We start from the raw sequence: 22,400 nt of genomic DNA, 5'->3' as shown, positions 1-22,400 counted from the left end.
AGTGCCATTATCTTGACATAATGATATGCGCTCGGCATTACATTTCTTGAAACCAGCAAACTTATACTAAAAACGTATTTATTGTTCTTAATGGAAAGGCAACAAGGCAACCGCTTGTTACTCTCGGGGTCTCCAAATCATATTGTCTAAAAATGCATTTTTCCATTGATAACATGACATCATCGAGCCAAGTGAGTGCTCTTACAGTCAATTAGTGCGCATATTTACATATATCATTTTTTTTATTGTAATTTTGAAGAATTTACCTGAATGTGCATGAACTATTTCTGTTCAAAATTGTTAGAAATGTCACATGTTAAATGTTTAAATATTAACTGTTAGTTTACTGTACTGTGCCAACTGTACTACTATATGAGTACGTATTTTCTATTGTTTCATTGAAAATAAAACCGCAAAGTCGATTTGGCTGTCATCTGTTCTAATTATGAGACACAATTGTGTCAAAATCATGATTTTTTTTTTTCATGCTTGAAATAAGAAATAATTACTTTAAAAAAGTAGTTTTATACTTGTGAGTGTTGATGACACAGCTTTGCAACAGTTGATATTCTAGTTTCAAGCATGTTTTACTCAATATAGGTCATCAAATCTCAGCAACAAGCTGTAATATCTTACTGAGATCATTTAGGACCAAAACACTTAAAACAAGTAAAACACTCTAACATAAAATCTGCTTAGTGAGAAGAATTATCTTATCAGACAGAAAATAAGCAAATATCACCCTTATTTGAGATATTTCGTCTTACTTAGATTTCAGTTTTTGCAGTGAGATTGTATTCTTTGTTTGAAAATAGAACAAGCACATTCTGAAATTGTACAAATTATAATGTTGTTGGTTATTTTTACACTTAGTTGTTGCGGTTAATAGTATTCTATCTTTGTCGTTATTTATATTTTCTGAATAAATTGTGTGATAATGCTCATCAGTCAACTCATTGCCGTTAATTTTCAATCTATCAAGATAAAAGAATTATATCAAAATCAAATTACAGTATGTTATTTATGTAGTTTGATAATTTTCCTCGACTGGTGCACTAAAATCATGTGGTTTATGTCATACTTGCCAACCCTCCCGGATTTTCCGGGAGACTCCCGAAATTCAGCGCCTCTCCCGAAAACCTCCCGGGACAAATTTTCTCCTGAAAATTTACGAAATTCAGGCGGACCTGAGTGACGTGTCGACAGCCTGTTTTCACGTCCGCTTTCCCACAATATAAACAGTGTGCCTGCCCAATCACGTTATAACTGTAGAATGATGGAGGGCGAGTTCTTGGTTTCTTATGTGGGTTTATTGTTCGGCAGTTTCATTAACGTCCTCCCAGCGCGGCAACAACACACAACAACAGCAGTCACGTTTTCGTCTACCGTAAAGCAGTTCGTCTGCCGTAAACAGCAATGTTGTGACAGTCTTAAACAGGACAATACTGCCATCTACTGTACATGCATATGTGACAATAACATCTACGGCTTTTAGAGAATGCGGTGCACAACTGCGCACACAACAAGGAGACAAAGCAGAATGCATCATCAGAGAGGGTGTTCAGCATGGTTAGAAAAATAGTGACAGAGAATAGAACAAGGATGGACAATTCAACCCTTAACTCAACAATGAGTAGATGAGTGTTATGTGTGTGTATATGTGTAAATAAAGGAACACTGAAATTCAAGTATTTTTCTTATTTATATATATATATATATACATATATATATATATATATATATATATATATATATATATATATATATATATATATATATATATATATATATATACTGTATATATATATATATATATATATATATATATATATATATATATATATATATATATAGCTAGAATTCACTGAAAGTCAAGTATTTCTTATATATATATATATGAAATACTTGACTTGGTGAATTCTAGCTGTAAATATACTCCTCCCCTCTAACCACGCCCCCAACCACGCCCCCACCCCACCTCCCAAAATCGGAGGTCTCAAGGTTTGCAAGTATGGTTTATGTTGTACATCAATCAATCAATGTTTACTTATATAGCCCTAAATCACGAGTGTCTCAAAGGGCTGCACAAGCCACAACGACATCCTCGGCTCAGATCCCACATCAGGGCGAGGAAAAACTCAACCCAATGGGACAATGAGAAACCCCCCCCTCTAGGAGAGACCGGATGCAATGGACGTCAAGTGGATCTAGCATAATATTGTGAGAGTCCAGTCCATAGTGGATCTAACATAATAGTGAGAGTCCAGTCCATAGTGGGGCCAGCAGGAGACCATCCCGAGCGGAGACAGGTAAGCGCAGAGATGTCCCCAAACGATGCACAGGCAAGTGGTCCACCCCGAGTCCCGACTCTGGACAGCAAGCACTTCATCCATGGCCACCGGACCTGTGCCCCCCCTTCAACGAAGGAGAGGGGGGCAGAGCAGAAAAAGAAACGGCAGATCAACTGGTCTAAAAAGGGGGTCTAATTAAAGGCTAGAGTATACAAATGAGTTTTAAGATGGGACTTAAATGCTTCTACTGAGGTAGCATCTCTAACTGTTACCGGGAGGGCATTCCAGAGTACTGGAGCCCCAATAGAAGACGCTCTATAGCCCATATATAGCATACATATATAGCATCATCTACAAAGATACAAATAATTGCTACTGCGACATCCAGTGGACACATTTAGAACAGCAGTTTCTTTCAAAAATTTTAGGTGAATTTTTATACTAAGCAAACTCATCCCGTGGGTCGGATAAAACCTGTTCGCGGGCCTGATCCGGCCCTTGATCCGTATGTTTGACACCCGTGCTTTAAACCGACCCCATTTTAATTTTTTATAGTTAACCCATGTGCAATCACAAAACCTTTTTTGATACAAATTAAGGTAGCTGTTGGAGAGAAATTTGCTTGTATTAAAATTCAATTAAATTAAATACCCCATTTTGAGCGATACAAGGCTTCCTCTCCATTGCATCACTTTCGCGCTCCCTTTTTCCAATCCGAATCACTTAAGTGTTCTCCATCGACATCCCTCAATGTCCAAAATTATTTGGATTGTTTCACTGTGGGGGTCCGTGGAGCGTATGGGGACGTGGTTAAATCCTCGATGGATTATGATGTCCAGATTGTCATTTTGAATTAAAGACAGAGATAAGGAAAATATGAGTGCAAAGCACAAAAAAAAGGATCATAAGTAGATTTGGTTGTCAAGAAGAAACAATGTTATAATGAAAAAGGGTAGAGAGAGATAACATATGTGTGTGTGTGTGTGTGTGTGAAGTGGATCCAATCACTAAAATCAGCTTGATTTGTCCTTTTAAAACCTCCTACTGGTCCATGAACTCTCTGTACAAGATGTACAATCAATCAATCAATCAATCAATCTTTATTTATATAGCCCTAAATCACAAGTGTCTCAAAGGGCTGCACAAGCCACAACGACATCCTCGGTACAAAGCCCACATACGGGCAAGGAAAAACTCACCCCAGTGTGACGTCGATGTGAATGACTATGAGAAACCTTGGAGAGGACCGCATATGTGGGTAACCCCCCCCCTCTAGGGGAGACCGAAAGCAATGGATGTCGAGTGGGTCTGACATAATATTGTGAGAGTCCAGTCCATAGTGGATCCAACATAATAGTAAGAGTCCAGTCCATAGTGGGGCCAGCAGGACACCATCCCGAGCGGAGACGGGTCAGCAGCGCAGAGATGTTCCCAGCCGATGCACAGGCGAGCGGTCCACCCTGGGTCACGACTCTGGACAGCCAGCACTTCATCCATGGCCACCGGACCTGTGCCCCCCCCCCCTCAAGGAAAAGGGGAGCAGAGGAGAAAAGAAAAGAAACGGCAGATCAACTTGTCTAACTGGGGGGCTATTATAAGGCTAGAGTATACAAATGAGTTTTAAGATGGGACTTAAATGCTTCTACTGAGGTAGCATCTCTAATTGTTACCGGGAGGGCATTCCATAGTACTGGAGCCCGAATAGAAAACGCTCTATAGCCCGCAGACTTTTTTTGGGCTCTGGGAATCACTAATAAGCCGGAGTTCTTTGAACGCAGATTTCTTGCAAGAGACCTGTGGACCAGCAGAGGTCTCGGTATCATTTTTAGGTGCAACTTGTACAGAGCAGCTCAGTTAGTTGTTCTCTTTCCCAATGAATCTGTCATCATGAATTGATTTAAGTGGACCCCGACTTAAAGGGGAACATTATCACCAGACCTATGTAAGCGTCAATATATACCTTGATGTTGCAGAAAAAAGACCATATATTTTTTTAACCGATTTCCGAACTCTAAATGGGGGAATTTTGGCGAATTAAACGCCTTTCTATTATTCGCTCATCGGGAAGCAGCCTTCCCGGTAAGGTCTATTCAGGTGTACTGGAGAGGAGGCTACGCCGGATAGTCGAACCTCGGATTCAGGAGGAACAGTGTGGTTTTCGTCCTGGTCGTGGAACTGTGGACCAGCTCTATACTCTCGGCAGGGTCCTTGAGGGTGCATGGGAGTTTGCCCAACCAGTCTACATGTGCTTTGTGGACTTGGAGAAGGCATTCGACCGTGTCCCTCGGGAAGTCCTGTGGGGAGTGCTCAGAGAGTATGGGGTTTCGGACTGTCTGATTGTGGCGGTCCACTCCCTGTATGATCAGTGTCAGAGCTTGGTTCGCATTGCCGGCAGTAAGTCGGACACGTTTCCGGTGAGGGTTGGACTCCGCCAAGGCTGCCCTTTGTCACCGATTCTGTTCATAACTTTTATGGACAGAATTTCTAGGCGCAGTCAAGGCGTTGAGGGGATCCGGTTTGGTGACTGCAGGATTAGGTCTCTGCTTTTTGCAGATGATTTGGTCCTGATGGCTTCATCTGGCCAGGATCTTCAGCTCTCACTGGATCGGTTCGCAGCTGAGTGTGAAGCGACTGGGATGAGAATCAGCTTCTCCAAGTCCGAGTCCATGGTTCTCGCCCGGAAAAGGGTGGAGTGCCATCTCCGGGTTGGGGAGGAGATCTTGCCCCAAGTGGAGGAGTTCAAGTACCTCGGAGTCTTGTTCACGAGTGAGGGAAGAGTGGATCGTGAGATCGACAGGCGGATCGGTGCGGCATCTTCAGTAATGCGGACGCTGTATCGATCCGTTGTGGTGAAGAAGGAGCTGAGCCAGAAGGCAAAGCTCTCAATTTACCGGTCGATCTACGTTCCCATCCTCACCTATGGTCATGAGCTTTGGGTTATGACCGAAAGGACAAGATCACGGGTACAAGCGGCCGAAATGAGTTTCCTCCGCCGGGTGGCAGGGCTCTCCCTTAGAGATAGGGTGAGAAGCTCTGCCATCCGGGGGGAGCTCAAAGTAAAGCCGCTGCTCCTCCACATCGAGAGGAGCCAGATGAGGTGGTTCGGGCATCTGGTCAGGATGCCACCCGAGCGCCTCCCTAAGGAGGTGTTTAGGGCATGTCCGACCGGTAGGAGGCCACGAGGAAGACCCAGGACACGTTGGGAAGACTATGTCTCCTGGCTGGCCTGGGAACGCCTCGGGATCCCCCGGGAGGAGCTGGACGAAGTGGCTGGGGAGAGGGAAGTCTGGGCTTCCCTGCTTAGGCTGCTGCCCCCGCGACCCGACCTCGGATAAGCGGAAGAAGATGGATGGATGGATGGATGGGAAGCAATCCGCCATTTTCTCACTTTCGTCGGTGTGTTGTCGGAGGGTGTAACAACACGAACAGGGACGGATTCAAGTTGTACCAGTGGCCCAAAGATGCGAAAGTGGCAAGAAATTGGACGGAATTTGTTCAAAATACAAGGCTGTGGGGAAAGCAGACGAAATGGTCAGTCGTTTGTTCCGCACACTTTACCGACGAAAGCTATGCTACGACAGAGATGGCAAGAATGTGTGGATATCCTGCGACACTCAAAGCAGATGCTGACATCAACTCCAGAACTGGACAAATCAGCTTTCAGGAAATAGAGCGGATGAGGGTATGTCTACAGAATATATTAATTGATGAAAACTTTATTCATTATTCGCGGTTTTACGTAAATTATTATACATAAACTGTGTTTACCAATAATTTAGCTTAAAAACATTTATTTTTTTCATTCGAGTACATTCGGGTAGTCTTGTGTAATGCAGTATTTTGTGTCTATTTAGGTCTGGTTAACCTGAGTGCTGAAATCGTGGAAAAATATATGTTCTTAGCGCGCCTGAAATGGGCTGTCTGCACTCTCAAAGTGCATGTTGTTGCCAAATGTATTTCATATGCTGTAAACCTAGTTCATAGTTGTTAGTTTCCTTTAATGCCAAACAAACACATACCAATCGTTGGTTAGAAGGCGATCGCCAAATTCGTCCTCGCTTTCTCCCGTGTCGCTGGCTGTCGTGTCGTTTTCGTCGGTTTCGCTTGCATACGGTTCAAACCGATATGGCTCAATAGCTTCAGTTTCTTCTTCAATTTCGTTTTCGCTACCTGCCTCCACACTACAACCATCCGTTTCAATACATGCGTAATCTGTTGAATCGCTTAAGCCGCTGAAATCCGAGTCTGAATCCGAGCTAATGTCGCTATAGCTTGCTGTTCTATGCGCCAAGTTTGTTTGTGTCGGCTTCACTATGTGACGTCACAGGAAAATGGACGGGTGTATATAACGATGGTTAAAATCAGGCACTTTGAAGCTTTTTTCAGGGATATTGCGTGATGGGTAAAATTTTGAAAAAAACTTCGAAAAATAAAATAAGTCACTGGGAACTGATTTTTAATGGTTTTAACCCTTCTGAAATTGTGATAATGTTCCCCTTTAACATGTGACATTTCTAACAATTTTGAACAGAAATAGTTCATGCACATTCAGAATAAATTCTTCAAAATTACAATTAAAACATTTTTGGCCGGGGGCCGGGCTGTATATTTGCGCACTAATTGACTGAAAGAGCACGCACTTGGCGCGATGATGTCATGTTATCGATGGAAAAATGCATTTTTAGACAATAGGATTCGCCTGAGCGGCTAGGAAACCCCGAGAGTAACAAGCGGTTGCCTTGTTGCCTTTCCATTAAGAACAATACATTTGTTTTTAGTATAAGTTTGCTGGTTTCAAGAAATGTAATGCCAAGCGCATATCATTATGTCAAGATAATGGCACTAGCATTTAATTAATTTAAGAATATTTTTCAACATATTGAGCAAAAAGGTCTCATATTTTTTTTTTCTACCAAGAAAAGTGCACTTGTTATTAGTGAGAATATACTTATTTTAAGGTATTTTTGGGTTCTTTGAAGTTAGCTATTTTTACTTGTTTCGGAAAGTCTTGACAAGCCAAATTTTCTTGTTCTATTGGCATATTAATTTAGCCTTAGTTCAAGTAAAATACCACTATTTTCTTGTTTTTGAACACTGACTTTTTGCAGTGTAGGACAGCTCCAGTCTGAGAGGATGGTGCATGATCCAATAGTGGGTACATGCCCATACAAGTACAGGTAAAAGCCAGTAAATTAGAATATTTTGAAAAACTTGATTTATTTCAGTAATTGCATTCAAAAGGTGTAACTTGTACATTATATTTATTCATTGCACACAGACTGATGCATTCAAATGTTTATTTCATTTAATTTTGATGATTTGAAGTGGCAACAAATGAAAATCCAAAATTCCGTGTGTCACAAAATTAGAATATTACTTAAGGCTAATACAAAAAAGGGATTTTTAGAAATGTTGGCCAACTGAAAAGTATGAAAATGAAAAATATGAGCATGTACAATACTCAATACTTGGTTGGAGCTCCTTTTGCCTCAATTACTGCGTTAATGCGGCGTGGCATGGAGTCGATGAGTTTCTGGCACTGCTCAGGTGTTATGAGAGCCCAGGTTGTTTTGATAGTGGCCTTCAACTCTTCTGCGTTTTTGGGTCTGGCATTCTGCATCTTCCTTTTCACAATACCCCACAGATTTTCTATGGGGCTAAAGTCAGGGGAGTTGGCGGGCCAATTTAGAACAGAAATAACATGGTCCGTAAACCAGGCACGGGTAGATTTTGCGCTGTGTGCAGGCGCCAAGTCCTGTTGGAACTTGAAATCTCCATCTCCATAGAGCAGGTCAGCAGCAGGAAGCATGAAGTGCTCTAAAACTTGCTGGTAGATGGCTGCGTTGACCCTGGATCTCAGGAAACAGAGTGGACCGACACCAGCAGATGACATGGCACCCCAAACCATCACTGATGGTGGAAACTTTACACTAGACTTCAGGCAACATGGATCCTGTGCCTCTCCTGTCTTCCTCCAGACTCTGGGACCTCGATTTCCAAAGGAAATGCAAAATTTGCATGGTTGGGTGATGGTTTGGGGTGCCATGTCATCTGCTGGTGTCTGTCCTCTCTGTTTCCTGAGATCCAGGGTCAACGCAGCCGTCTACCAGCAAGTTTTAGAGCACTTCATGCTTCCTGCTGCTGACCTGCTCTATGGAGATGGAGATTTCAAGTTCCAACAGGACTTGGCGCCTGCACACAGCGCAAAATCTACCCGTGCCTGGTTTACGGACCATGGTGTTTCTGTTCTAAATTGGCCCGCCAACTCCCCTGACCTTAGCCCCATAGAAAATCTGTGGGGTATTGTGAAAAGGAAGATGCAGAATGCCAGACCCAAAAACGCAGAAGAGTTGAAGGCCACTATCAGAGCAACCTGGGCTCTCATAACACCTGAGCAGTGCCAGAAACTCATCGACTCCATGCCACGCCGCATTAACGCAGTAATTGAGGCAAAAGGAGCTCCAACCAAGTATTGAGTATTGTACATGCTCATATTTGTCATTTTCATACTTTTCAGTTGGCCAACATTTCTAAAAATCCCTTTTTTGTATTAGCCTTAAGTAATATTCTAATTTTGTGACACACGGAATTTTGGATTTTCATTTGTTGCCACTTCAAATCATCAAAATTAAATGAAATAAACATTTGAATGCATCAGTCTGTGTGCAATGAATAAATATAATGTACAAGTTACACCTTTTGAATGCAATTACTGAAATAAATCAAGTTTTTCAAAATATTCTAATTTACTGGCTTTTACCTGTATATGATGCTAAACAGTAGTTGGATTCAATGAGAGCAATTGACTTTTAAGACAATCCGAACAGTCCAGTTGCGATCGATCCAATGCCCTGAAAATGCTACATAAATTTAACATTTAAAAAAAAAAGATTGTCTTATGGATTACATTTGCTATGTTGAAAATTTGAACTGATTGAGAGCAGCAGACGCCAACTACAGCCCTCAACCTTCTTTTAACCCCGGTAAAACTCCTTGCTTATCCCTTTCAAAGAAAGCACACAGCTGTGTATGTTAAGAGCATGTGGCGTGTGTCTAACTTTACTTATGATCAGACCAACAAGTAGTTAGCCCCGGAGTCAGCTGACACCTCTTCCAGTGTGTCACGCACTTATTTTTAGCGTATGTCTTTGTGACGAGGCTATCTGTTTCTTGATAAATGAAATTCCTCGGTCTGCTTGAGGCTCTCAACAATGGAAACACCTTGAGTTTAAACGAATACTACAAGCCGCCCACCTGCTTCACTTGTTAACTTCTTGTTGCTGGGGGATGAACATTCTGAGGATCAAAATGTGTCAAGGCAATGCCAATCAAGGTCATTTTCATCCAGAAAAGCGGTCTTTTAATGGAATGATAAACAACTCAATTAATTTCTAAGAAAAAACGAATGGCTCGAACGAAAAAGGCTTAAAGTCTGCAATGTGAACGGTTTTAATATTAAAAAGATTAGGGTCAAAGCATTTCTTTATCCCCAAGATGGATTGCTGTAGCGCACAACTCAAAGCCACCATGCACTTCAATCATAGTTCAACTAAGGAAGGAGAAACGATGACGGACAAAGCAGAGCAATGTCAAGAGGGGTTGGATTAAAAAGCAACTGCCTCTTCTGGTCGCAGTGTGCACAAAATAAGTGTGCGCTTGTGTGTGTGCGCACAAGCTGATGGAACCCCTGGTATCCTTGAAAGGCTCTTATTGATGGACTTTACACTCTAATTGGACACGCGGCACGTGGCTGACACGCTCCCTCTGTGTATGCAAGCAGTGTGTGTGTGTGTGTAAATGTGCATTAAGAAAGTGTGAGCCCCCTCTATCTGCGCTGCATGAAGTAATATTGATTTTAGACCTCCCTCAGTTGGGCACATTTTGCTGTTCAGGGTGTCCAACTGTTGCCATTAGCATCTCTCGTTTTTTTCCAGTTTTCAAATGTACTAATGCAGCTATTTACTTTCATCTTTTAACTGCTACTGTGTGTCAATGTAACTTTCTTCTCAACTAAAGAGGAGAAATATAACCTTAGAGGAAAAAATAATTTAAAACATTTACAGTGGGGCAAAAAAGTATTTAGTCAGCCACCAATTGTGCAAGTTCTCCCACTTAAAATGATGACAGAGGTCTGTAATTTTCATCATAGGTACACTTCAACTGTGAGAGACAGAATGTGAAAAAAAAAATCCAGGAATTCACATTGTAGGATTTTTAAAGAATTTATTTGTAAATTATGGTGGAAAATAAGTATTTGGTCAATAACAAAAATTCAACTCAATACTTTGTTATTGCCAACAAAGGTTATATTACAGAGGTCAAACGATTACTATAGGTCTTTACCAGGTTTGCACACACAGTAGCTGGTATTTTGGCCCATTCCTCCATGCAGATCTTCTCGAGAGCAGTGATGTTTTGGGGCTGTCGCCGAGCAACACGGACTTTCAACTCCCTCCACAGATTTTCTATGGGGTTGAGGTCTGGAGACTGGCTAGGCCACTCCAGGACTATCAAATGCTTCTTACGGAGCCACTCCTTCGTTGCCCGGGCGGTGTGTTTGGGATCATTGTCATGCTGGAAGACCCAGCCACGTTTCATCTTCAAAGCTCTCACTGATGGAAGGAGGTTTTGGCTCAAAATCTCACGATACATGGCCCCATTCATTCTTTCCTTAACACGGATCAGTCGGCCTGTCCCCTTAGCAGAAAAACAGCCCCAAAGCATGATGTTTCCACCCCCATGCTTCACAGTAGGTATGGTGTTCTTGGGATGCAACTCAGTATTCTTCTTCCTCCAAACACGACGAGTTGAGTTTATACCAAAAAGTTCTATTTTGGTTTCATCTGACCACATGACATTCTCCCAATCCTCTGCTGTATCATCCATGTGCTCTCTGGCAAACTTCCGACGGGCCTGGACATGCACTGGCTTAAGCAGGGGGACACGTCTGGCACTGCAGGATTTGATTCCCTGTCGGCGTAGTGTGTTACTGATGGTAACCTTTGTTACTTTGGTCCCAGCTCTCTGCAGGTCATTCACCAGGTCCCCCCGTGTGGTTCTGGGATTTTTGCTCACCGTTCTCATGATCATTTTGAACCCACGGGATGTGATCTTGCGTGGAGCCCCAGATCGAGGGAGATTATCAGTGGTCTTGTATGTCTTCCATTTTCTGATAATTGCTCCCACAGTTGATTTTTTCACACCAAGCTGCTTACCTATTGTAGATTCACTCTTCACAGTCTGGTGCAGGTCTACAATAATTTTCCTGGTGTCCTTTGACAGCTCTTTGGTCTTGGCCATAGTGGAGTTTGGAGTCTGACTGTTTGAGGCTGTGGACAGGTGTCTTTTATACAGATAACCAGTTCAAACAGGTGCCATTAATACAGGTAACAAGTGGAAGACAGAAGAGCTTCTTAAAGAAAAAGTTACAGGTCTCTGAGAGCCAGAGATCTTCCTTGTTTGAAGTGACCAAATACTTATTTTCCACCATGATTTACAAATAAATTCTTTAAAATTCCTACAATGTGAATTCCTAGATTTTTTTTCACATTCTGTCTCTCACAGTTGAAGTGTACCTATGATGAAAATTACAGACCTCTGACTTCATTTTAAGTGGGAGAACTTCACAATAGGTGGCTGACTAAATACTTTTTTTGCCCCACTGTATATGCACGTACAACCAGGGCCGGCCCGTGGCATAGGCCGTATAGGCAAATGCTAAGGGCGCCGTCCATCAGGGGGCGCCACGCCAGTGCCACAAATGTTGGAGAAAAAAAAAAAAAAAAAAAGTTGTTACTATTATTTCTAAATACAAAAAAATAATCTCACGTTAATTAAAATGCAAAGTAAAGCCTATTTAATAGAAATATTATTTGTTACAACATTACGCCCCCCCCTCCTCCCCCCGCACGGTGCGCCCCCTCCCTTCCCGTATCATGACTCTTTTTGGACGTCACCACATCAAAAAATCAACACAAGATGTCAAAACGGCCAAAACTGTCAGGTGCCCAGGGAAGAAAAAAGAGAAAAGAAGAGGAGAAACGAGAAAAGACAGAGGTAGCAGGTAGGTAACGTTAGCCTACATGACATTATTTGTCTGTTACAGAATGTGATAGTAACCTGGCTTTTTAGCATTAAGCTAATGTTACATGACTCGGCAATTGCTAATCAATAAATAGCTAGTTCCGTTTTAACGTCGGGTTAATATTGTGGAGGGGACTAAATTGTTATGGAAAATAATAATGTAACGTTAGGTAATTACAGTACTCCCACCTTACATTCCTCAGGGACATTTGTATTAGATCTTTTAAGCAGGTGTTTTTTGTTTACATTATTGCCTTCTGGTTAGCTAATATTTGCCCTGCAGGTAATAGTCACTTTTCCACCCCTTTATATATTAGGTATAGTTGTAAGTAAAAAAAAAAAGGTCAAAGACAAAGCTTTTCGGGTTCTTGTGAGTATATACACTTCACTGCCGATGTATGTGGAATTAAATTATGGAATGGATTAGGTAAAGACGTTAAAAATTGTACTGATATGATCCAGTTTAAGAGGTTGTTCAAAATAATAGTGCTTACAGAGTACAAAAAAGAAGAATTATGAGAAATACTTTCAACCTTATTGAAAATAAGATATTCTTCATCTCAGTATGTTAATAATGACTGAATTAATTAATTAATTACATATTATAAAACTGTTGTATACTAATTCATAGATGTTATTTTATTATATAAAAAGGTCAGTAAATGATTCTATATATTTGTAAACGCTTTGAAGTGGGAAAGGGGTAGGATTAAATAAGCTTTGCTTCTTTCTGCTCCTTTTCGGGCATGATGTAAAATGAAATGATATGAAATTGTGTGATGTATTTTGATGTAAGTGTGTTCATGTTCGAAATAAACTAAAGAAAGAAAGAAAGAAAGAACTTTTTTTTCAATTGGTCACTCAAACGCCGACAATATTGGCATTCATTCCATAGTTCTGGACGTAAAAAAAACATGTCCGCAAGTCAAATCCCCCCTAAAATAGACACAGTAGCGATTTTTAGCTTGTTTTCTAACGAGTTTCATAAATTTTAGAACATAGGATAGGACAGGTCTTTATTGTCATTGCAACAAGTACAACAAAACTATGTTTTCAGCACAAACCCGTTCAAGATTAGACAAACAAACAGTGTACATGGTTACAGAACAGGAACGCTGATGGGTTGCCATAAGGCGCCCCGTAAAAGTGGGAAAAAGGTACAATGCTGGGGAAGAAGTTGAGTAAAAAAATACAATCTAGACTGGGCTCCTAAGGGGGCCCAGTCTGGAGTGGGAAAAAACCTCCATGCAATGCACACATGAACATGTTACATTTAATCGCGACAACTCACAACAGAGGGGGGAGGGAAGTTGGGGACCCTGGAGGTCGACTGCTGCTATGAAGCGCTGCCAGCCGTCCATCACCCCGAAGTGGAATCAAGCGGTGGTGAAGGCATGGGGTGGGGGAGGGTGTGTGTGTGTGTGTGTGTGTATGCCCATTGTCTTGGGTGTGTCGAGGTAATGTTCATGTTCATAGGCCTGGGGCCGTTCTGCATGCAAGCAAAAGTTTGACTCCAGGTGTCGTTGAGGAGGGAGGGAGGTCAAAAGCGTCCATCATTGAGGTGTCCTCTGGGATGTTTTCAGAACAGCCTGCTCCTGTTGTTGGAGCGTCAAGGCCATTCGACATACTTGCCAACCCTCCCGGATTTTCCGGGAGACTCCCGAAATTCAGCGCCTCTCCCGAAAACCTCCCGGGACAAATTTTCTCCCGAAAATCTCCCGAAATTCAGGCACACAAAATAAACAGCGTACCTGCCCAATCATGTTATGACTGTAGAATGATCGAGGGCGAGTTCTTGGTTTCTTATGTGGGTTTATTGTTAGGCAGTTTCATGAACGTCCTCCCAGCGCGGCAACAACACACAACAACAGCAGTCACGTTTTGTCTACCGTAAAGCAGTTCATCTGCCTAAACAGCAATGTTGTGACACTCTTAAACAGTACAATACTGCCATCTAGTGCATTTGATGAAAGCACTTTTTGCGCGCCACACAGCAATGCATCATTAGTGAGGGTGTTCAGCATGGTTAGAAAAATAGTGACAAATAGAACAAGGATGGACAATTCAACCCTTAACTCAACAATGAGTAGATGAGTGTTATGTGTGTGTATATGTGTAAATAAATGAAATTCAAGTATTTATTTTATTTATATATATATATATATATATATATATATATATATATATATATATATATATATATATATATATATATATTAGAGATGCGCGGATAGGCAATTATTTCATCCGCAACCGCATCAGAAAGTCGTCAACCACCCGCCATCCACCCGATGTAACATTTGATCAGAACCGCACCCGCCCGCACCCGCCCGCACCCGCCCGCACCCGCCCGTTGTTATATTTCTAATATAGACGATGCAAGGCATTAGTGAGGTTATAAAGCTTTTGCCTGTTAAAGAAAGGAGACTGATCCAATGCAGCACAGACATTCGCGTGCCACGCTGTCACGGCCCAGACGCACACCAGTGCGCAATCATATGGGAGCCGCGCTGAGCGCACCTCCAAGCGCGTCTCGCTGCCGGCGACGGCCGGGTATGGGCCCGACGCTCCAGCGCCATCCATTTTCAGGGCTAGTTGATTCGGCAGGTGGGTTGTTACACACTCCTTAGCGGGTTCTGACTTCCATGGCCACCGTCCTGCTGTCTATATCAACCAGGGTGAGCCCCACCCCTTTCTTGAGCGCACTGCGCGCGGAGTGACCCCTGTTACGCGCCCCCGGCAACAGGGGTGGCGGGCAGGTAAGCTGCGCGGGCGGAGCGCGCGGAGTGACCCCTGTTACGAGCCCCCGGCCACGGGGGCAGGTAAGATGCTTACCTGCTGCGCGTGACGCCGGCCGCGGCGAAGGCGGACGAGGCGGGGTGTCGGTGCGGTGGGCGCGGTGGTGACCCTGCACGTGTGTCGGGCCCTTCTCGCGGATCGCCTCAGCTACGGCTCCCGGTGGGGCCCTCTCGGGGGAAGGGGCCTCGGTCCCGGACCCCGGCGAGGCGTCCCTTCTCCGCTCCGTAAAAGTGTCCATCTCTTTTTTTTTTTTTTTCTTCTGTTGTGGCATATGCAGCAGGTGCCTGCTCGTTTTTCGTATGTGGGTAACAACATTTAACTATGTATATATATTTCCGAATTGGTTTAACTGCCACCCGCCTGAATCTATTTAAAATCTAATTTTTTTTTATTTCAACCGCCCGACCCGACCCGCGGATAAAATCTAATTTTTTTTTTATTTCATCCGCCCGATCCGCGGATAATCCGCGGACTCCGCGGTTGTGCCCGCAAACCGTGCATCTCTAATATATATATATATATATATATATATATATATATATATATATATATATATATATATATATATATATATGAAATACTTGACTTAGTATTTCTTATATATATATATGAAATACTTGACTTGGTGAATCCTAGCTGTAAATATACTCCTCCCCTCTTAACCACGCCCCCAACCACGCCCCCGCCCCACCCCCCACCCCCATCTCCCGAAATCGGAGGTGTCAAGGTTGGCAAGTATGCCATTCGAGGGAGTCAAATCATAGATTAGGATTTTTTGTTTTTCCTCGAGCAGACATTACAATGGCTTGTCTGTTCTGTTCGTCCATGGTGGCCCTCATATCCAATTTTCCCTTACCAGCTTTTCCATGATGTGATCCATCTTGCGATTCAGTTCAGACATCGCCCCAGTCTGTGATGCCACAGCCCGGCCCAAACCTTCCATTGCGACGAACAGCCTTTGGACCCCTTGAGTGGCTGCCATCGTCTTACGAATTTGACGGCACACCAGAGCAATGCCCAGCCCAATAAGCAGGTGCCCCGCGATCACGGTTCCAAATAGGTAGATGTCTTCCACGTCCTCGATGGAAAGGACTGAGAGGCACATGAGTCTCCATTTATCCCAGGAATCGCTCACGTACCCCACAGCAATGGTTCCATCAGAGCAGCCAGGCTCCGCAGAACCTCTTTTCCTCGTCAAAATTATTTTGTCAATTAAGTCGAGAGTCCAGCTGATTATTTCCATGTCTGATGTTTAGATTTGGAGGACAGCGCAAAGAAAGAGGCTTCAAAAAAGTGTAGACAAGACAAAAACAAAGAGAGCAAGCAGGGAGAAGAAGGGAGCGGAAAAAAACCAGAGGAAAGACCGAAAAAAACCCCCAAAAAACCAAAACCACTTTTAGCCCAAAAAATGTGGGCAGGCAGCATTAACCTGCTCATGTCACCTACAGAAGACTAGAGGTAATTTTATATTATGTTTACGTAGTATGTGTTTTGAAGCAGACTCAGAATCAGAAATACTTTATTGATCCCCGTGGGGAAATTAAGATTTTAAGCACAATCCCAATTCAAGAGCAGACAAACATTACAGGGAGACAGAACAGGATCGCTGACGGGTCTACACACTTCCCGCGCTCCTTACAAAAAAAAGATGAGAAAGAAGTAAACGCCGTGGGGTGGTGAGAAAAAAACAAAAGTTCAGTCTAAGCCTGGGGCCCTGGAGAGGGGGTCCAGACTGAGGCCAAGGTAAAAAACAAACTCATAGCCATAGCACACTGTGACAGTCTCTCACTGTCAGGGTTCCATGGACCACCAAGGACTGACATGACTGAAGCAGTTTTGACTTTCTTTTATTATTTCAATAAAACGTTAGTGCAGGTCAGGTCGCCTTTCAGCTCCTTCCTCTTCCCACTGTTCGCTCTTCTGGTTGCTTTTCAGCCGCCCTCGTCGTCTCCGTCGGCCTCTCGCTCTCTTCCGCGCTGCATCCGTTGCTGGCTCTCCAACTCCTTCTCTCCCCTCGTTCTCAGCTGCCGCCCTTTAACACAGTGAGGGGGATTACACAATTGTGCCCAGCCGGGCGATCCACGCACCTGAGGTTCATTACGGCGTCGATACCGGAGCGCCCCTCCTCGCCGCCGGCCCGCCGGCCACGCCTCCTCGCCGACATCTTGGAGTCGGCCCCGGCATGGCCTGCCTCGCTGTTGGTCTGCCGGCCACGCCTCCCAACACACAAATAAGCATGTGTGTAAGAGGGAAACATCAAACAGCAAAGAACACAAAGGACATTAAAGACATAAAGCTACAAAAGTACAAAACAAAAAAACAAAAACATAAACGCTGTGGTGGACTCTGCGGTGTTTCACGCAATCGTCTGCTGGGGTTGGGGGGAGCATGGCCAGAGACAGGAGCAGACCCAACAAAGCAACCAAGAGAGCTGACTCCACCCTCGGCCACCCACTAACTCTCTTTGCCAGTGTCCAGTCCGCATGGATGAGCGAGGATGCGTCTGAGGAGAACGAAGTGTCCGATACCTGCTCATTCAGCCAAGACACTGTGAAGCTTGTTCGTCCCAGAGTGTTGATGACACAGCTTTACAACAGTTGATATTCTAGTTTCAAGCATGTTTTACTCAATATACCGTATTTTCCGCACTATAAGGCGCACCTAAAAACCACAAATTTTCTCAAAAGCTGACAGTGCGCCTTATAACCCGGTGCGCTTTATATATGGATTAATATTACGATTCATTTTCATTAAGTTTCGATCTCGCAACTTCGGTAAACAGCCGCCATCTTTTTTCCCGGTAGAACAGGAAGCGCTTCTTCTTCTACGCAAGCAACCGCCAAGGTAAGCACCCGCCCCCATAGAACAGGAAGCGCTTCTTCTTCTACTGTAAGCTACCACCCGCCCCCGGAAGAAAAAGAAGCGCGCGGATATTTCGTTTCATTTCCTTTGTGTGTTTACATCTGTAAAGACCAGACTACAAAATGCACGTACGGTGAATATTCGCACCACAGGGAATGAGAAGTCGTCCTTCACTGTGGTTCTAGCTTGCCATGCTAATGGCCAGAAACTTCCTCCCATGGTGATATTCAAAAGGAAGACCTTGCCAAAAGAGACCTTTCCAGCCGGCGTCATCATAAAAGCTAACTCGAAGGGATGGATGGATGAAGAAAAGATGAGCGAGTGGTTAAGGGAAGTTTACGCGAAGAGGCCGGGTGGCTTTTTTCACACAGCTCCGTCCATGTTGATATACGACTCCATGCGCGCCCACATCACAGATGGTGTCAAAAAACAAGTGAAGCACACAAATACAACACTCGCCGTCATTCCGGGTGGATTAACCAAAGAACTCCAACCGCTGGATATTGGTGTCAACAGGGCATTCAAATCACGACTGCGAACGGCGTGGGAACAATGGATGACCGAAGGCGAACACACCTTCACTAAGACAGGCAGACAGCGCCGGACGACATACGCCAACATTTGCCAGTGGATCGTAAATGCCTGGGCAGATATTTCGGTCACAACTGTGGTCCGAGGTTTCCGGAAGGCAGGATTCACAGAACTACTGGACAACAACAGCGACACTGACTCCGATGACTTCGACGAGACGGAACCGGCCATTTTGGATCCCACGCTTGCGCAACTTTTCAATTCGGACACCGAAGACGAAGAATTCGAAGGATTTACGAATGAAGAATAACTTCAGAAGGTGAGCGCTATGTTTATTTTGTGTGTTGTGACATTAACGTTCGAGCAACATTATGTTGCTATTGCTCTACACCATTTTGAATTTTACTATGTTTGTGATTGCACATTTGCGTACATTTTGGGACAGAGTTGTTAGAACGCTGGTTTTCAATATATTATTAAAGTTTGACTGAACTATCTGACTGTTTTTTTGACATTCCCTTTAGCGCAGCGTAGGCGCGGCTTATAGTCCGGGGCGGCTTATAGGTGGACAAAGTTATGAAATATGCAATTCATTGAAGGTGCGGCTAATAATCCGGTGCGCCTTATAGTGCGGAAAATACGGTAGGTCATCAAATCTCAGCAACAAGCTGTAATATCTTACTGAGATCATTTAGGACCAAAACCCTTAAAACAAGTAAAACACTCTAACATAAAATCTACTTAGTGAGAAGAATTATCTTATGAGACAGAAAATAAGCAAATATCACCCTTATTTGAGATCTTTAAAGGGGAACATTATCACCAGACCTATGTAAGCGTCAATATATACCTTGATGTTGCAGAAAAAAAGACCATATATTTTTTTAACCGATTTCCGAACTCTAAATGGGTGAATTTTGGCGAATTTAACACCTTTCTAATATTTGCTGTCGGAGCGATGACGTCACAACGTGGCGTCACATCGGGAAGCAATCCGCCATTTTCTCAAACACAGGGTCAAAACAGCTCTGTTATTTTCCGTTTTTTCGACTGTTTTCCGTACCTTGGAGACATCATGCCTCGTCGGTGTGTTGTCAGAGGGTGTAACAACACGAACAGGGACGGATTCAAGTTGCACCAGTGGCCCAAAGATGCGAAAGTGGCAAGAAATTGGACGTTTGTTCCGCACACTTTACCCACGAAAGCTATGCTACGACAGAGATGGCAAGAATGTGTGGATATCCTGCGACACTCAAAGCAGATGCATTTCCAATGATAAAGTCAAAGAAATCTGCTGCCAGACCCCCATTGAATCTGCTGGAGTGTGTGAGCAATTCAGGGACAAAGGACCTCGGTAGCACGGCAAGCAATGGCGGCAGTTTGTTCCCGCAGACGGGCGAGCTAACCCCCCTGGATGTCTTGGCTCACACCGTCCCTTATGCCACCGAAGATGATCAAGAGAAGAATATCGACCCTAGCTTCCCTGGCCTGCTGACATCAACTCCAAAACTGGACAGATCAGCTTTCAGGAAAAGAAAGCGGATGAGGGTATGTCTACAGAATATATTAATTGATGAAAACTGGGCTGTCTGCACTCTCAAAGTGCATGTTGTTGCCAAATGTATTTCATATGCTGTAAACCTAGTTCATAGTTGTTAGTTTCCTTTAATGCCAAACAAACACATACCAATCGTTGGTTAAAAGGCGATCGCCAAATTCGTCCTCGCTTTCTCCCGTGTCGCTGGCTGTCGTGTCGTTTTCGTCGGTTTCGCTTGCATACGGTTCAAACAGATATGGCTCAATAGCTTCAGTTTCTTCTTCAATTTTGCTTTCGCTACCTGCCTCCACACTACAACCATCCGTTTCAATACATGCGTAATCTGTTGAATCGCTTAAGGCGCTGAAATCCGAGTCTGAATCCGAGCTAATGTCGCTTTCCCTTGCTGTTCTATCCGCCATGTTTGTTTGTGTTGGCATCACTATGTGACGTCACAGGAAAATGGACGGGTGTATATAACGATGGTTAAAATCAGGCACTTTGAAGCTTTTTTTAGGGATATTGCGTGATGGGTAAAATTTTGAAAAAAAACTTCGAAAAATTAAATAAGCCACTGGGAACTGATTTTTAATGGTTTCTACCCTTCTGAAATTGTGATAATGTTCCCCTTTAAAACAAGTAAAACACTCTAAGATAAAATCTGCTTAGTGAGAAGAATTATCTTATCAGACAGAAAATAAGCAAATATCACCTTTATTTGAGGTATTTAATCTTACTTAGATTTCAGTTTTGGCAGTGCAGTTTTGTCAGAAAGTACACACAATGGAGAGTAATACATGTGTGTGTGTGTGTGTGTGCACCAGCTAACATCTGGCCTTCAATCTCATGATTGGCTGGCAAATGTAACACTTGAAAATGTCTTGGCATGTTGCAAAATAGTTGGTGTGCGATGACAAGGGCGCCTGGCATGTGCAAACAAGCATTGATGGGCAATTATGTGGCTGTTGCGTGTGTGAGAAATGATTGAGTGTGTGTTTAAGATATGTGTGTGTGCGTGTGTGTGTGTGCTGGGAGCTTTTACTTCCCACCATTAGCTCCGAATCCTGTTTTTGAGCAGGCGGATGATTCTTCCCTCGTTTACTATTTAGGCATCCTCCCGTTTATGGAGCACCATTGTTTTATTGCTGCGTTTGTCCCTTCTGCTTGCTCGTTTTTCCCCTTCACTGAAGTAGTAATGTCCTTTTCTTTGCCCAAAAGTTCATAATAGTGTTGTCGGGGTCCAGTGAGAGTGAGATTAAGCCTTTCTTCTTTTCGGTTGATCTCGACACGTGAGTCTTTTTGAACCGCACTGCTCACCCCCCATCTGCGAAGGGGTGGCCCTCATCTGCAACATCCGCCCGGCGGCGGGCAGTGGAAGATGCGGCGGGGTTGTTAAAAGTGTTGTTAAGAGAGCGGCTGGCAGCTGTTCCCGACAGGTTGGGGATGGAAGGGCAGATGGTGTTTGATTAGCGAGCAGACTGCTGATGGAGTGAGAGGAGAGAGGGAGGACGCGTTGCGGTGGAAGGATGATGGGGGAGGATGGGGAAAGATGCACGGGGAGATAGGGAAGGATGAAGGAAGGATGGAGAGAAGAGTCGAGGAAAGGATGGGTGGAGACGTGGAAAGATGCAGGAAGGATGGGTGTAGGACGGAGAAGTGACCCGTGGGGGGGGCACACCGCCCGGAGGATGCGGGGAGGATGTGGAAAGATGCAGGGTACTGATGAATAGAAATGGGCGGGGAGGGCTGTGTGCTGTGTTGTGGGAGTGGAAACAGCTGTTAGAAACAACAATTGATGCACCTGGGTGTCATCTTTGAGGATCGAAGCAAATAAACCTGCAGTGCTGGCTGATTGCAGTATGTTCAATAAGCCAGCGGTCCAGTTGGAGGAACTTGTTACTTGTCTGTCGGCATGTTTTGGCTGCGGCTTACACGCCTTGCACTCACACCGACTCCTTGAGAGGATGTTTTACCCACAACACATCTCTGTTTCTCCGTCATCCATCCATCCATCCATCTTCTTCCGCTTATCCGAGGTCGGGTCGCGGGGGCAGCAGCCTAAGCAGGGAAGCCCACACTTCCCTCTCCCCAGCCACTTCGTCCAGCTCTTCCTGTGGGACCCCGAGGCGTTCCCAGGCCAGCCGGGAGACATAGTCTTCCCAACGTGTCCTGGGTCTTCCCCGCGGCCTCCTACCGGTCGGACGTGCCCTAAACACCTCCCTAGGGAGGCGTTCGGGTGGCATCCTGACCAGATGCCTGAACCACCTCATCTGGCTCCTCTCGATGTGGAGGAGCAG

The sequence above is a fragment of the Nerophis lumbriciformis genome, linkage group LG23, assembly GCF_033978685.3.
Source record: "Nerophis lumbriciformis linkage group LG23, RoL_Nlum_v2.1, whole genome shotgun sequence".
In the NCBI taxonomy this organism is placed as follows: Eukaryota; Metazoa; Chordata; class Actinopteri; order Syngnathiformes; family Syngnathidae; genus Nerophis; species Nerophis lumbriciformis.
This window is presented reverse-complemented; position numbering follows the sequence as displayed.